The following is a 14,048-nucleotide window of genomic DNA, read 5'->3' as shown; positions in this document are numbered from 1 at the left end:
ATCCCCTCGTTGCTACCGTCTTCTAGATTGCATCTTGGCTTGGATTGCGTGTTCGCGGTAGGAAATTTTTTGTTTTCTATGCAACGTATCCCTACAAAACCTTAAGTGTGTCACCCTACGGTTCGCGAAGTATGTAGACATGGTTGAGGCCTCTCTCCGACCAATAACCAATAGCGGGATCTGGAGATCCATAATGGCTTCCACATATTCAACGATGACTTAGTGATCGAATGAACCATTCACATACGATGCCGATTCCCTTTGTCACGCGATATTTTACTTGTCCGAGGTTTGATCATCGGTATCTCTATACCTTGTTCAACCTCGTCTCCTGACAAGTACTCTTTACTCATACCGTGGTATGTGGTCTCTTATGAACCATTCATATGCTTGCAAGCTAATTAGACGACATTCCACCGAGAGGGCCCAGAGTATATCTATCCGTCATCGGGATGGACAAACCCCACTGTTGATCCATATGCCTCAACTCATACTTTCCGGATACTTAATCCCACCTTTATAACCACCCATTTACGCAGTGGCGTTTGATGTAATCAAAGTACCTTTCCGGTATAAGTGATTTACATGATCTCATGGTCGAAAGGACTAGGTAACTATGTATCGAAAGCTTATAGCAAATAACTTAATGATGTGATCTTATGCTACGCTTAATTGGGTGTGTCCATTATATCATTCACATAATGACATAACCTTGTTATTAATAACATCCAATGTTCATGATCATGAAACTATGATCATCTATTAATCAACAAGCTAGTTATACAAGAGGCTTACTAGGGATTCATTGTTGTTTACATAACACACATGTATCAATGTTTCGGTTAATACAATTATAGCATGGTATATAAACATTTATCATAAACATAAAGATATATAATAACCACTTTATTATTGCCTCTTGGGCGTATCTCCAACATTTTCAGCGTCGACGCAACGAATGGAGGCAGGCGCTTGGTAAAAACATACAAGAACTTGGACCTAGCTACCGACGCTTCAGCATGGCCGGGATTTGACTTTCTAAGCGCCTTTGTAAGCGCTTGGAAATGTACATGCCCTAAGGATATCAATCAAGGAAGATGTGCTGTCGCTAACTAAGAAACACATTAACATCTTTTTGAGTTTGGCGAGAGCTCCTGTAATGTCCCAGGTTTAGAGACGATCGAGGGGTAGATTTAAGAAAGGGATGTGCATTGCATTGCAAATTCTGGGGAAATTTCGCGCTTTTAAACAAAAACTGCATCGAAGGGGGACAAGTTCCTCTCTCGACACCTTACAGGGTTAGGGTTTCGAGAGTGCGATAAACCTGTTCCTTATTCAACTAAACTAGGGTTTTGAGAAGAGAGGGGAGAGTTTGCATCACAAACTTAAGTTGCATGATTGAATTCCAAATTAAGTTGTATGATTGAATTCAATCCAAGTTTGAATTTGAATTTCAAATTCAAACATCAAATGAATATCACATTATTCAAACTTGAGATGATTTAATAAACAATTAGCTTTAATCAAGAATTATAAATCACACAACAATAAAGTAAAGCTCATTGAGGAAAACTTGAGCTTTATTGATAATCACACACATAATACATTGTCTTTACAATATTCAAAATTGAATTATGGAATTACAATACATTACAAGAATTACTTAAATAGAAAAAGAAAAAGAAAATTACAAGCAAGAAAAATAAATTCTAAGCTTCAAGTTAATCTTGAGCTTGAAGATCTTCATCTTGATCAATTTCATGATCCCTGCATACAAACCACACAAATAGAACATTGTGCCAAGTGGCAATGCCAATTGGCAGGTTAGCAAAAAAATTGAATCAGGAGAGGATATGATCAAGACTGCCGAGCTGATCCACTCTCACAGCCAAGTGCAGAGCATCGACGGACACACACACAGCCTGCTCACATGGCTGTGTGCATGCAGCACACACACACAGTGAGTCACCAAAAGGAAAGGTGGAGCTGTCGACCAGGGAAACAAAGGCCAACCATATAAAACCCTCTCCAACAGTAAACCTAGCTCAGTCATCGACCAAGCATCTTCACAGGGTAAGTCACCAGAAATCAAAAGCACTAGAACAGGAAGAACAACACTGCTGTTCTATCTGTCCAAATTCATCACAGAATCAAACCAAGATCACAAGCACAAGGAGGAGCAGGGCAAGCACCAATTCATTGCTGAAGCAATCCTCTACACCAACACACTATTTCTAGGAGCTGGAGTGAGGTATACATATGATCATGAACAACCCAAATGGTTCTGTTCATATATTGCACAGGCATGATCTCCAGCACACAAAAAGGGTAGATATCCTATGTTTGTGTCATCATATGGCTATCTAGTCATTTGGTTCAAGCAAACATAGAGAACAGCCAGTAGTGATCATCCAGGGAACATTGGTTGTGTCCACACAGGGACACAACCAGAGAAATCCAACATGGATTCAAAACCCTGGCTAGCTACCAAGTTCACTTGACAACCTATAGCTATCTAAGCCATCAGACATGATAGACTATCATGTGTCTATCCAGGTTTGTCAACATCAAAAACATCTGGCAACCAAATATGGTAAGGCCAGTAAGCAACAATCCACCACAACAAGTTACAGAGAAGGGGGGCTACCATGATAGCACCAAGTGGCTGTCAAGGCCACCTCAACCCACAGCCAACAATTCCAGCCATCACATCATTACCCAAGGGGGTTCAGTAAGAGCTAGGGTACCCAACAGATGTTGGCATCCCTCTAGCTACATCCAATTCATCCATATGATCATTACTGATAATCAGTTCACATCATTTATCTATCTAGTAAAACAAGGAATTACAGATAAATGAAACAGTCCAGTAACACAAGCACCAACATCTTGTCAGTAAACCAATGGCTCACTGCAAGCATCATATGATGCTTGAGCCAGCAACAACACACACAGGCTAAGCCTGTATGTAGCACAAACAACACTGGATGAGCACTAGAGTGAACCACAGTGAGGCACAGACAACATAGAGCAGTTTCTACAAGCAACTGGTGATCATATGACCATCAGATGCATGCAAGAGCATGCTACAGTATTTTAAACATCAATTATAGCACCAACACATGTCAGACAAGTGAATCAGTCACAGAACAGGAATAATAGCAAAGCAGATAATCATAAATATGACATATAATTATATGCAGAAGCACACCATCAAGGGATGGTGTTGTTTAGCCCATAGGCATGCTCAAGGGAACATGTCTATGAATTGTAGCACACTGAATAGCACCAAAAGGCACTGGCTCTTGCAAACTTGCAAGGATTGCATACTGCAATCAAGTCAGGGCAATACATATGAATACACTTGAGAAATTGGCAAGATTAGCATCAAGAACAGAGGCACAGAGAAGCACAAGCACAAGCACAAGTGTGGATACAATAGCAGTGGCCATGGTAATAGCACAGCAGCAGCAGATGCATAGCAGTAGCTAGCATCCAGGATAGCAGCGAGAAGCCTAGCAGCATGCGCACAGCAACATCAAGCATCGCAACAGCAAGCACAGCAACAGCAGCTAGTAAAGCAATAGCAGCAGCACGAGATGGTCTCTCCATGAAGGGGAGTAGCCGCATCTCAAGCTAGGAGGAGAAGAAATAGAACACAAAGGAGAAGAAGGAGTGGCGCACTTACCGTGGTCGAGCAGATAGGCACGGCCATGGCGGCCACGGCGGCACACGCCAGAGCGCGGCGGCGCCAAGCCAAGCCAGGCCATGGCGGCACCACGGCACCACCCGCACCACGGCGGCGAAGCCAGGGCGGAGTCCAAGCACCAGGAGCGCCAGGAACGGCGGGATCGAGCGGATCCCGTAACCCTAGCACCAGAAGGGGACGAGGCCGAGAGCAGCAGGTCGCCCGCGTCAGATCGACGCGGATAGGATTGACCGCCGTCGTGGGGCGTGTCGATTGCGCACCATGGCGGGGGCCAAGTCCGGCGAATCTCGCCGGAATCGAGCGGCGACGGCGGAGGCGATGCGAGTCGCCAGAGCGGGCTAGGGTTAGGGTTCGGTCGCGCGTGAGAAGGAGAGAGAGAAGTGGGGATGGTCGAGCCGGACCAGGCCGGTCGGTTCGACCTAACCCACTGGGTTGCACCGACAGGTGGGCCCAGGGGCAAAAATGACTTTTCACAATTCAATAAAAACATGAAACTTTGAAATTCAATAGAAAATTGATAAAAGCTCTTAAAAATAAATTAAAATATGAAAAAGGATCAGCAGAAAATTCTCTATTTAAATAAAATATCAAAGAGAATTTTTGAAGACAATTAAGAATAAGTCCTATTTTGAGGATTTAATTAATGATTTAAATCACACATATTATTTTCAATAATGAAAATAAGTCCATTAATGCAATTGGACTTTCAAAACACCTTGACAATATTTCAAGGTTGTATTTACCCTAAACAGAGTATCTCCAAATCTATCTTAGTATTAACCTCTCATAAAATAACAACGACATCGAAAGGGGGGAACAAACCCTAAAACTGGAATCATGCATAATTGCTTCTTTAACCATTGCCCTTATCGGACAATGATGATATTTTTCAGAGACAGAGGACAAGGGTCAGTCCACACCTTCCAACTGCAAAACTTTGTAGTGTTCAGGCAAGTTCATCACTTGCTCATGACATTTGAGTATTTCTATCAAATTACTTGCAAAGTATTATGGTTATCACTATTGCATAAAAATCAAAACCACTACTTTCATAACTATGAATATGACTATGTGGTGGGCAATGGAACCATGGATTGTGTTGATATGGTGGAGGTTCCATTGCACGGGTTTATATCCATCTAGGATTAAACAACAAATGTCGCCAATGATTCTTGTGCCGTAATACCCGTGTTAACCATAAGATCCGGAGTGGGATGGAGTAGTCAAAAGTGTTTCCACCTCTCGTTCATCAACGGATGCGCTTACCGTAGCAGTTGTATCTGGCGGAACAACCGGAGGGTGGGGATCCCATTCTAATTCCCCACGGTAAAGCATTGCTTGCCGTAGCAGTTGTGTCTTGCGGAACAACCGGAGGGTGGGGATCCCATTCTAATTCCCCACGGTAATGCGGTCTATGATGGGTTGCAGCTACCGGCGTAGGAGTGTATGGTAGAGCCCAGCACTGTCGTCGTGGTCGGGGTCCATGATACGTCTCCAACGTATCGATAATTTCTTGTGTTCCATGCCACATTATTGATGTTATCTACATGTTTTATGCACACTTTATATCATATTCGTGCATTTTCTGGAACTAACCTATTAACAAGATGCCGAAGTGCCGCTTGTCGTTTTCTGCTGTTTTTGGTTTCAGAAATCCTAGTAAAGAAATATTCTCGGAATTGGACGAAATAAAAGCCCAGAGGCCTATTTTCTCACGAAGCTTCCAGAAGTCCGAAGGAGAGACGAAGAGGGGCCACAGGGGCGCCAAACCCTAGGGCGGCGCGGCCCCACCCCTGGCCGCGCCGGCCTATGGTGTGGGCCCCCCGTGCCGCCTCTCGACTTGCCCTTCCGCCTACTTAAAGCCTCCGTGACGAAACCCCCAGTACCGAGAGCCACGATACGGAAAACATTACCGAGACGCCGTCGCCGCCGATCCCATCTCGGGGGATCCCGGAGATCGCCTCCGGCACCCTGCCGGAGAGGGGAATCATCTCCCGGAGGACTCTACACCGCCATGGTCGCCTCCGGAGTGATGAGTGAGTAGTCTACCCCTGGACTATGGGTCCATAGCGGTAGCTAGATGGTTGTCTTCTCCCCATTGTGCTATCATTGTCGGATCTTGTGAGCTGCCTATCATGATCAAGATCATCTATATGTAATTCTATATGTTGCGTTTGTTGGGATCCGATGAATAGAGAATACTTGTTATGTTGATTATCAAAGTTATGCTTATGTGTTGTTTATGATCTTGCATGCTCTCCGTTATTAGTAGATGCTCTGGCCAAGTAGATGCTTTTAACTCCAAGAGGGAGTACTTATGCTCGATAGTGGGTTCATGCCTGCATTGACACCTGGGACAGATGACGAAAAGTTCTAAGGTTGTGTTGTGCTTGTTGCCACTAGGGATAAAACATTGATGCTATGTCTAAGGATGTAGTTGTTGATTACATTACGCACCATACTTAATGCAATTGTCTCGTTGCTTGCAACTTAATACTCGGAGGGGTTCGGATGATAACCTCGAAGGTGGACTTTTTAGGCATAGATGCGGTTGGATGGCGGTCTATGTACTTTGTCGTAATGCCCAATTAAATCTCACTATACTCATCATGATATGTATGTGCATTGTCATGCTCTCTTTATTTGTCAATTGCCCAACCGTAATTTGTTCACCCAACATGCTCGTTCGTCTTATGGGAGAGACACCTCTAGTGAACTGTGGACCCCGGTCCAATTCTCTTTACTCGAAATACAATCTACTGCAATACTTGTTTCTACTGTTTTCTCTCGCAAACAATCATCTTCCACACAATACGGTTAATCCTTTGTTACAGCAAGCCGGTGAGATTGACAACCTCACTCGTTTCGTTGGGGCAAAGTAGTTTGGTTGTGTTGTGCAGGTTCCACGTTGGCGCCGGAATCTCCGGTGTTGCGCCGCACTACATCCCGCCGCCATCAACCTTCAACGTGCTTCTTGGCTCCTCCTGGTTCGATAAACCTTGGTTTCTTTCCGAGGGAAAACTTGCTGCTGTGCGCATCATACCTTCCTCTTGGGGTTGCCCAACGAACGTGTGAAATACACGCCATCAAGCTCTTTTTCTGGCGCCGTTGCCGGGGAGATCAAGACACGCTGCAAGGGGAGTCTCCACTTCTCAAATCTCTTTACTTTGTTTTTGTCTTGCTTTATTTTATTTACTACTTTGTTTGCTGCACTAAATCAAAATACAAAAAAATTAGTTACTTGTTTTACTTTACTTAATATCATGCATGTTTTTATTTCACTAGTTTGGCATAATGTACAAGAGTGAGCTTCTTATTCTATTTCCTGATTTAAAACATGGATTGTTTGATGCGAAAATTAAAAAACCTATGGAATCTTATTTGCATGCTGGTAGTAATATTAGTATGAACGCTTTGAACACCATTGTTGATAATGATATAGAAAGTTCTAAGCTTGGGGAAGCTGGTTTTCATGATATTTTTAGTCCCCCAAGCATTGAGGAGAAAATTTTCTTTGATGATACTTTGCCTCCTATTTCTGATGATGATAATGATAGTGGTCTTTTTGTGCCACCTACTATGGAGAGTAAATTTTGTTGTGATTATACTATGCCTCTTACACTTGATGAGAATAATAATGATAGCTACTTTGTTGAATTTGCTCCCACTACAACTAATAAAATTGATTATGCTTATGTGGAGAGTAATAATTTTATGCATGAGACTCATGATAAGAATGCTTTATGTGATAGTTATATTGTTGAGTTTGCTCATGTTGCTACTGAAAGTTATTATGAGAGAGGAAAATATGGTTGTAGAAATTTTCATGTTACTAAAATGCCTCTCTATGTGCTGAAATTTTTGAAGCTACACTTGTTTTATCTTCCTATGCTTGTTACTTTGCTCTTCATGAACTTGTTTATTTACAAGATTCCTATGCATAGGAAGCATGTTAGACTTAAATGTGTTTTGAATTTGCCTCTTGATGCTCTCTTTTGCTTCAAATACTATTTCTTGCGAGTGCATCATTAAAACTGCTGAGCCCATCTTAATGGCTAAAAAGAAAGAACTTCTTGGGAGATAACCCATGTGTTATTTTGCTACAGTACTTTGTTTTATATTTGTGTCTTGGAAGTTGTTTACTACTGTAGCAACCTCTCCTTATCTTAGTTTTGTGTTTTGTTGTGCCAAGTAAAGTCTTTGATAGAAAAGTAAGTACTAGATTTGGATTACTGCGCAGTTCCAGATTTCTTTGCTGTCACGAATCTGAGCCCACTGCCCTGCAGGAAGCTCAGAAAATTATGCCAATTTACGTGCATGATCCTCAGATATGTACGCAACTTTCATTCAATTTGAGCATTTTCATTTGAGCAAGTCTGGTGCCATTTTAAAATTCGTCAATACGAACTGTTCTGTTTTGACAGATTCTGCCTTTTATTTCGCATTGCCTCTTTCGCTATGTTGGATGAATTTCTTTGATCCACTAATGTCCAGTAGCATTATGCAATGTCCAGAAGTGTTAAGAATGAGTGTGTCACCTCTGAATATGTCAATTTATATTGTGCACTAACCCTCTAATGAGTTGTTTCGAGTTTGGTGTGGAGGAAGTTTTCAAGGATCAAGAGAGGAGTATGATGCAACATGATCAAGGAGAGTGAAAGCTCTAAGCTTGGGGATGCACCCGGTGGTTCACCCCTGCATATATCAAGAAGACTCAAGCGTCTAAGCTTGGGGATGCCCAAGGCATCCCCTTCTTCATCAACAAATTATCAGGTTCCTCCCCTGAAACTACATTTTTATTCGGCCACATCTTATGTGCTTTTTCTTGGAGCGTCGGTTTGTTTTTGTTTTTGTTTTGTTTGAATAAAATGGATCCTAGCATTCACTTTATGGGAGAGATACACACTCCGCTGTAGCATATGGACAAATATGTCCTTGGTTTCTACTCATAGTATTCATGGCGAAGTTTCTCCTTCGTTAAATTGTTATATGGTTGGAATTGGAAAATGATACATGTAGTAATTGCTATAAATGTTTTGGGTAATGTGATACTTGGCAATTGTTGTGCTCATGTTTAAGCTCTTGTATCATATGCTTTGCACCCATTAATGAAGAAATACATAGAGCATGCTAAAATTTGGTTTGCATATTTGGTTTCTCTAAGGTCTAGATAATTTCTAGTTTTGAGTTTGAACAACAAGGAAGACGGTATAGAGTATTATAATGCTTTCAATATGTCTTTTATGTGAGTTTTGCTGTACTAGTTCATCCTTGTGTTTGCCTCAAATAACCTTGCTAGCCTAAACCCTGTATCGAGAGGGAATACTTCTCATGCATCCAAAATACTTGAGCCAACCACTATGCCATTTGTGTCCACCATACCTACCTACTACATGGTATTTTCCAGCCATTCCAAAGTAAATTGCTTGAGTGCTACCTTTAAAATTCCATCATTCACCTTTGCAATATATAGCTCATGGGACAAATAGCTTAAAAACTATTGTGGTATTGAATATGTAATTATGCACTTTATCTCTTATTAAGTTGCTTGTTGTGCGATAACCATGTTTACTGGGGAACGCCATCAACTCATTGTTGAATTTCATGTGAGTTGCTATGCATGTTCGTCTTGTCCGAAGTAAGGGCGATCTACACCGAGTTGAATGGTTTGAGCATGCATATTGTGAGAGAAGAACATTGGGCCGCTAACTAAAGCCATGTTCCATGGTGGAAGTTTCAGTTTTGGACAAACATCCTCAAATCTCTAATGAGAAAAGAATTAATTGTTGTTGAATGCTTAAAGCATTAAAAGAGGAGTCCATTATCTCGTTGTCTATGTTGTCCCGGTATGGATGTCTAAGTTGAGAATAATCAAAAGCGAGAAATCCAAATGCGAGCTTTCTCCTTAGACCTTTGTACAGAGCGGCATAGAGGTACCCCTTTGTGATACTTGGTTAAAGCATATGTATTGCGGTGATAATCCAGGTAGTCCAAGCTAATTAGGACAAGGTGCGAGCACTATTAGTACACTATGCATGAGGCTTGCAACTTATAAGATATAATTTACATGATGCATATGCTTTATTACTACCGTTGACAAAATTGTTTCATGTTTTCAAAATCAAAGCTCTAGCACAAATATAGCAATCAATGCTTTTCCTCTATGAGGACCATTCTCTTTACTTTTATGTTGAGTCAGTTCACCTATTTCTCTCCACCTCAAGAAGCAAACACTTGTGTGAACTGTGCATTGATTCTTACATACTTGCTTATTGCACTTATTATATTACTCTATGTTGACAATATCCATGAGATATACATGTTACAAGTTGAAAGCAACTGCTGAAACTTAATCTTCTTTTGTGTTGCTTCAATACCTTTACTTCGAATTATTGCTTTATGAGTTAACTCTTATGCAAGACTTATTGATGCTTGTCTTGAAGTGCTATTCATGAAAAGTCTTTGCTTTATGATTCACTTGTTTACTCATGTCATACACATTGTTTTGATCGCTGCATTCTCTACATATGCTTTACAAATAGTATGATCAAGTTTATGATGGCATGTCACTCCGGAAATTATCTTTGTTATCGTTTTACCTGCTCGGGACGAGCGAGAACTAAGCTTGGGGATGCTGATACGTCTCCAACGTATCGATAATTTCTTGTGTTCCATGCCACATTATTGATGTTATCTACATGTTTTATGCACACTTTATATCATATTCGTGCATTTTCCGGAACTAACCTATTAACAAGATGCCGAAGTGCCGATTCTTTGTTTTCGCTGTTTTTGGTTTCAGAAATCCTAGTAAAGAAATATTCTCGGAATTGGACGAAATAAAAGCCCGGAGGCCTATTTTCTCACGAAGCTTCCGGAAGTCCGAAGGAGAGACGAAGAGGGGCCACGGGGCGCCAAACCCTAGGGCGGCGCGGCCCCACCCCCGGCCGCGCCGGCCTATGGTGTGGGCCCCCGTGCCGCCTCTCGACTTGCCCTTCCGCCTACTTAAAGCCTCCGTGACGAAACCCCCGAGCACCGAGAGCCACGATACGGAAAACATTGCCGAGACGCCGTCGCCGCCGATCCCATCTCGGGGGATCCTGGAGATCGCCTCCGGCACCCTGCCGGAGAGGGGAATCATCTCCCGGAGGACTCTACACCGCCATGGTCGCCTCCGGAGTGATGAGTGAGTAGTCTACCCCTGGACTATGGGTCCATAGCAGTAGCTAGATGGTTGTCTTCTCCCCATTGTGCTATCATTGTCGGATCTTGTGAGCTGCCTATCATGATCAAGATCATCTATATGTAATTCTATATGTTGCGTTTGTTGGGATCCGATGAATAGAGAATACTTGTTATGTTGATTATCAAAGTTATGCTTATGTGTTGTTTATGATCTTGCATGCTCTCCGTTATTAGTAGATGCTGCGGCCAAGTAGATGCTTTTAACTCCAAGAGGGAGTACTTATGCTCGATAGTGGGTTCATGCCTGCATTGACACCGGGACGATGACGAGAAAGTTCTAAGGTTGTGTTGTGCTCGTTGCCACTAGGGATAAAACATTGATGCTATGTCTAAGGATGTAGTTGTTGATTACATTACGCACCATACTTAATGCAATTGTCCGTTGCTTGCAACTTAATACTCGGAGGGGTTCGGATGATAACTCTGAAGGTGGACTTTTTAGGCATAGATGCAGTTGGATGGCGGTCTATGTACTTTGTCGTAATGCCCAATTAAATCTCACTATACTCATCATGATATGTATGTGCATTGTCATGCTCTCTTTATTTGTCAATTGCCCAACCGTAATTTGTTCACCCAACATGCTTGTTCGTCTTATGGGAGAGACACCTCTAGTGAACTGTGGACCCCGGTCCAATTCTCTTTACTCGAAATACAATCTATTGCAATACTTGTTTCTACTGTTTTCTCTGCAAACAATCATCTTCCACACAATACGGTTAATCCTTTGTTACGAGCAAGCCGGTGAGATTGACAACCTCACCTTGTTTCGTTGGGGCAAAGTAGTTTGGTTGTGTTGTGCGGGTTCCACGTTGGCGCCGGAATCTCCGGTGTTGCGCCGCACTACATCCCGCCGCCATCAACCTTCAACGTGCTTCTTGGCTCCTCCTGGTTCGATAAACCTTGGTTTCTTTCTGAGGGAAAACTTGCTGCTGTGCGCATCATACCTTCCTCTTGGGGTTGCCCAACGAACGTGTGAAATACACGCCATCAGTCCACCCTGAAATTACGGGAATAATGGGACCGGCGTGGACCCAGGGTCGGGGCATGCAACAACGGGTGGGTGTTCGAGGTAGCGGAGGAACATGATTGGCTAGACCTTATACCGGGCCTCACACCAAAGGAAGTGTGGACGGGAAAGCTGCCCGGTTGGCACCAAGGTTAAGATCTCTTATGGGTAAAGCAACACACCTCTGCGAGTGTAAAGAACCGTGACCTGTCACTCCTCGTTCCGGGATAAGGAGCTGCGAACGCGGCCGGAAAGGAGCTCCATGAAGTTCTAGTAAACCGGTGAAGGCCGACGGACATAGCTCTTTGGAATAAAAGCAATCTCTTGAAGAAATGTTTACCAAAACTTGCATTGGTATTAGACTTTCTGGTCTAATATCGTAGCTAGTGCATTAAACACCTCTTATCTATAATGAACTTGTTGAGTACGCTCGTACTCATACCACTCTTAAATCCCATGCTTAGATTATCTGAATCGTCTGGAGGAGGACTACGACAACAATGAAGGAGCCGAGATCATCGGCTATGAAGAACCAGACCTCTCTGAGGTATCGAGGGCGTAGACTACCTCATCGTCTACGGAACCGGGGAGGCTTCCGGAGGAGATCAAGCTCGAACATCTCGAGTAGTAGTAGAAGCCGAGCAGCCCGAACTCTTAGTATTTAGCTGCTCGAAGAAATAAATGTATAACTTAATGAGACTCTTATATTGTAAGCTAAGTTGGGTTCGCCTCGAACCCAGGAGTATTCCTCTTAGGACCCAAGAGGAGCTCCAAGACAACATGTGTGTGATATTTGTAATAATAAATGAATGAGTTATGGACCTGCTATGTTCTGTTGTACTACTCTGAGGGATGTAATATTTGCGGAATGGTACTTCGTGAATGTTATATCAACGACTGGCATACTACAACATGCAGTGGTATGCAGGGTCACCACAGCTCCTCCCGACCTAACCCTCCCGTCCTCCTCTCGAGCCTCCCCTGCGTGGCGGCCGAGGGAACTCTACCCCACCGTCGCCGCCTCCCCCTCTCCCTGCCCTCCCTCGTCGCCGCCAGGGGCGCGGTCCGGCAAAGGCCGGCCGGCGGCGGGGATTCTTCGTCATATCGCGCGAGAAAGTCGGGGACCTCGATGGAGGCGCCTGGCCTTGGCTCGGGGACGCCATGACGGATGACAAGGTGGTGGAGTGCCCTGCCAGCGGCGGAGGGAGGGGTGGGGGCGGGCTGCAAGGGGAAACCCTAGGTCCCCTTCTCCTCGCCTCTCGGCGGTCGGCGGTGGAGGGCTGGCTTTCGACTGCAGCGGTGCCCAAGTGTGTGCGGTTCTTCGGACTACACAATCTGCTTGGTTTCTCCGGCGGCAACCATGGCCAGCCTGGGATGGTCGCCAGCGTGGGGGCCCGACCTGAATATAGGCGGCAGTCCTAGGGTCTCTCTTGGGCAAAGATGAAGACCTGCCGGAGGCCTGCCCTTCATGATCTGGCCGGAGCGTTGAGTTCCGGAAGGCACCGCCGGCGAATGTAACAGTGCTTGTATTGCCTGGAGTTTGCTGAATCGGTGGTATTCGATCATGCACGCCATGCTTTTATCCCGACCGTTTGGTTTTGGAGGGTGTTGTGTGAAGCTCTTTTCTGTGTTGACACCAAGTGACAGATGATCCATGGTGAAGTCAGAAGAAGAGAATATCATGAAGGCCTGATTTGAAGGACTAGCTAATGAAGGTTCAAGTCTTTGCGTTGTTGAGGGGCTTGCTTGGTGTTCCGGACTTCACAACAGTGGTATGAAAGAGGGGGCAACAGCACATGTGAAGTTCGGAGTCTTACCTTTCAGGGTGAAAACCCAAGGTCTGGCCTTAACTGGTTGTGTCTGACAATGTCCTTGTTGAAGATATTGTTTTTTAGAGCGGAAACTATCTTCAGAGTAAAAACCTAAGAGCATCTCCAGTCGCGTCCCCCAAACCGTCCCCCAAAGCGATTTGGGGCGCGCCGGACAAAAAAAGCGTTCCAGCCGCGTCCCCCAAAGCCCATTTTTGTCCGGCGCTCCCCGATACGGTGTCCGGCGCCCCGAGCCCGTCCCCGTCCCACAGGGGAC

Source organism: Lolium rigidum, chromosome 2 (assembly GCF_022539505.1).
Source record: "Lolium rigidum isolate FL_2022 chromosome 2, APGP_CSIRO_Lrig_0.1, whole genome shotgun sequence".
In the NCBI taxonomy this organism is placed as follows: domain Eukaryota; kingdom Viridiplantae; phylum Streptophyta; class Magnoliopsida; order Poales; family Poaceae; genus Lolium; species Lolium rigidum.
The sequence above is the reverse complement of the archived record's forward strand: the minus strand, read 5'-3'. Positions refer to the sequence as shown.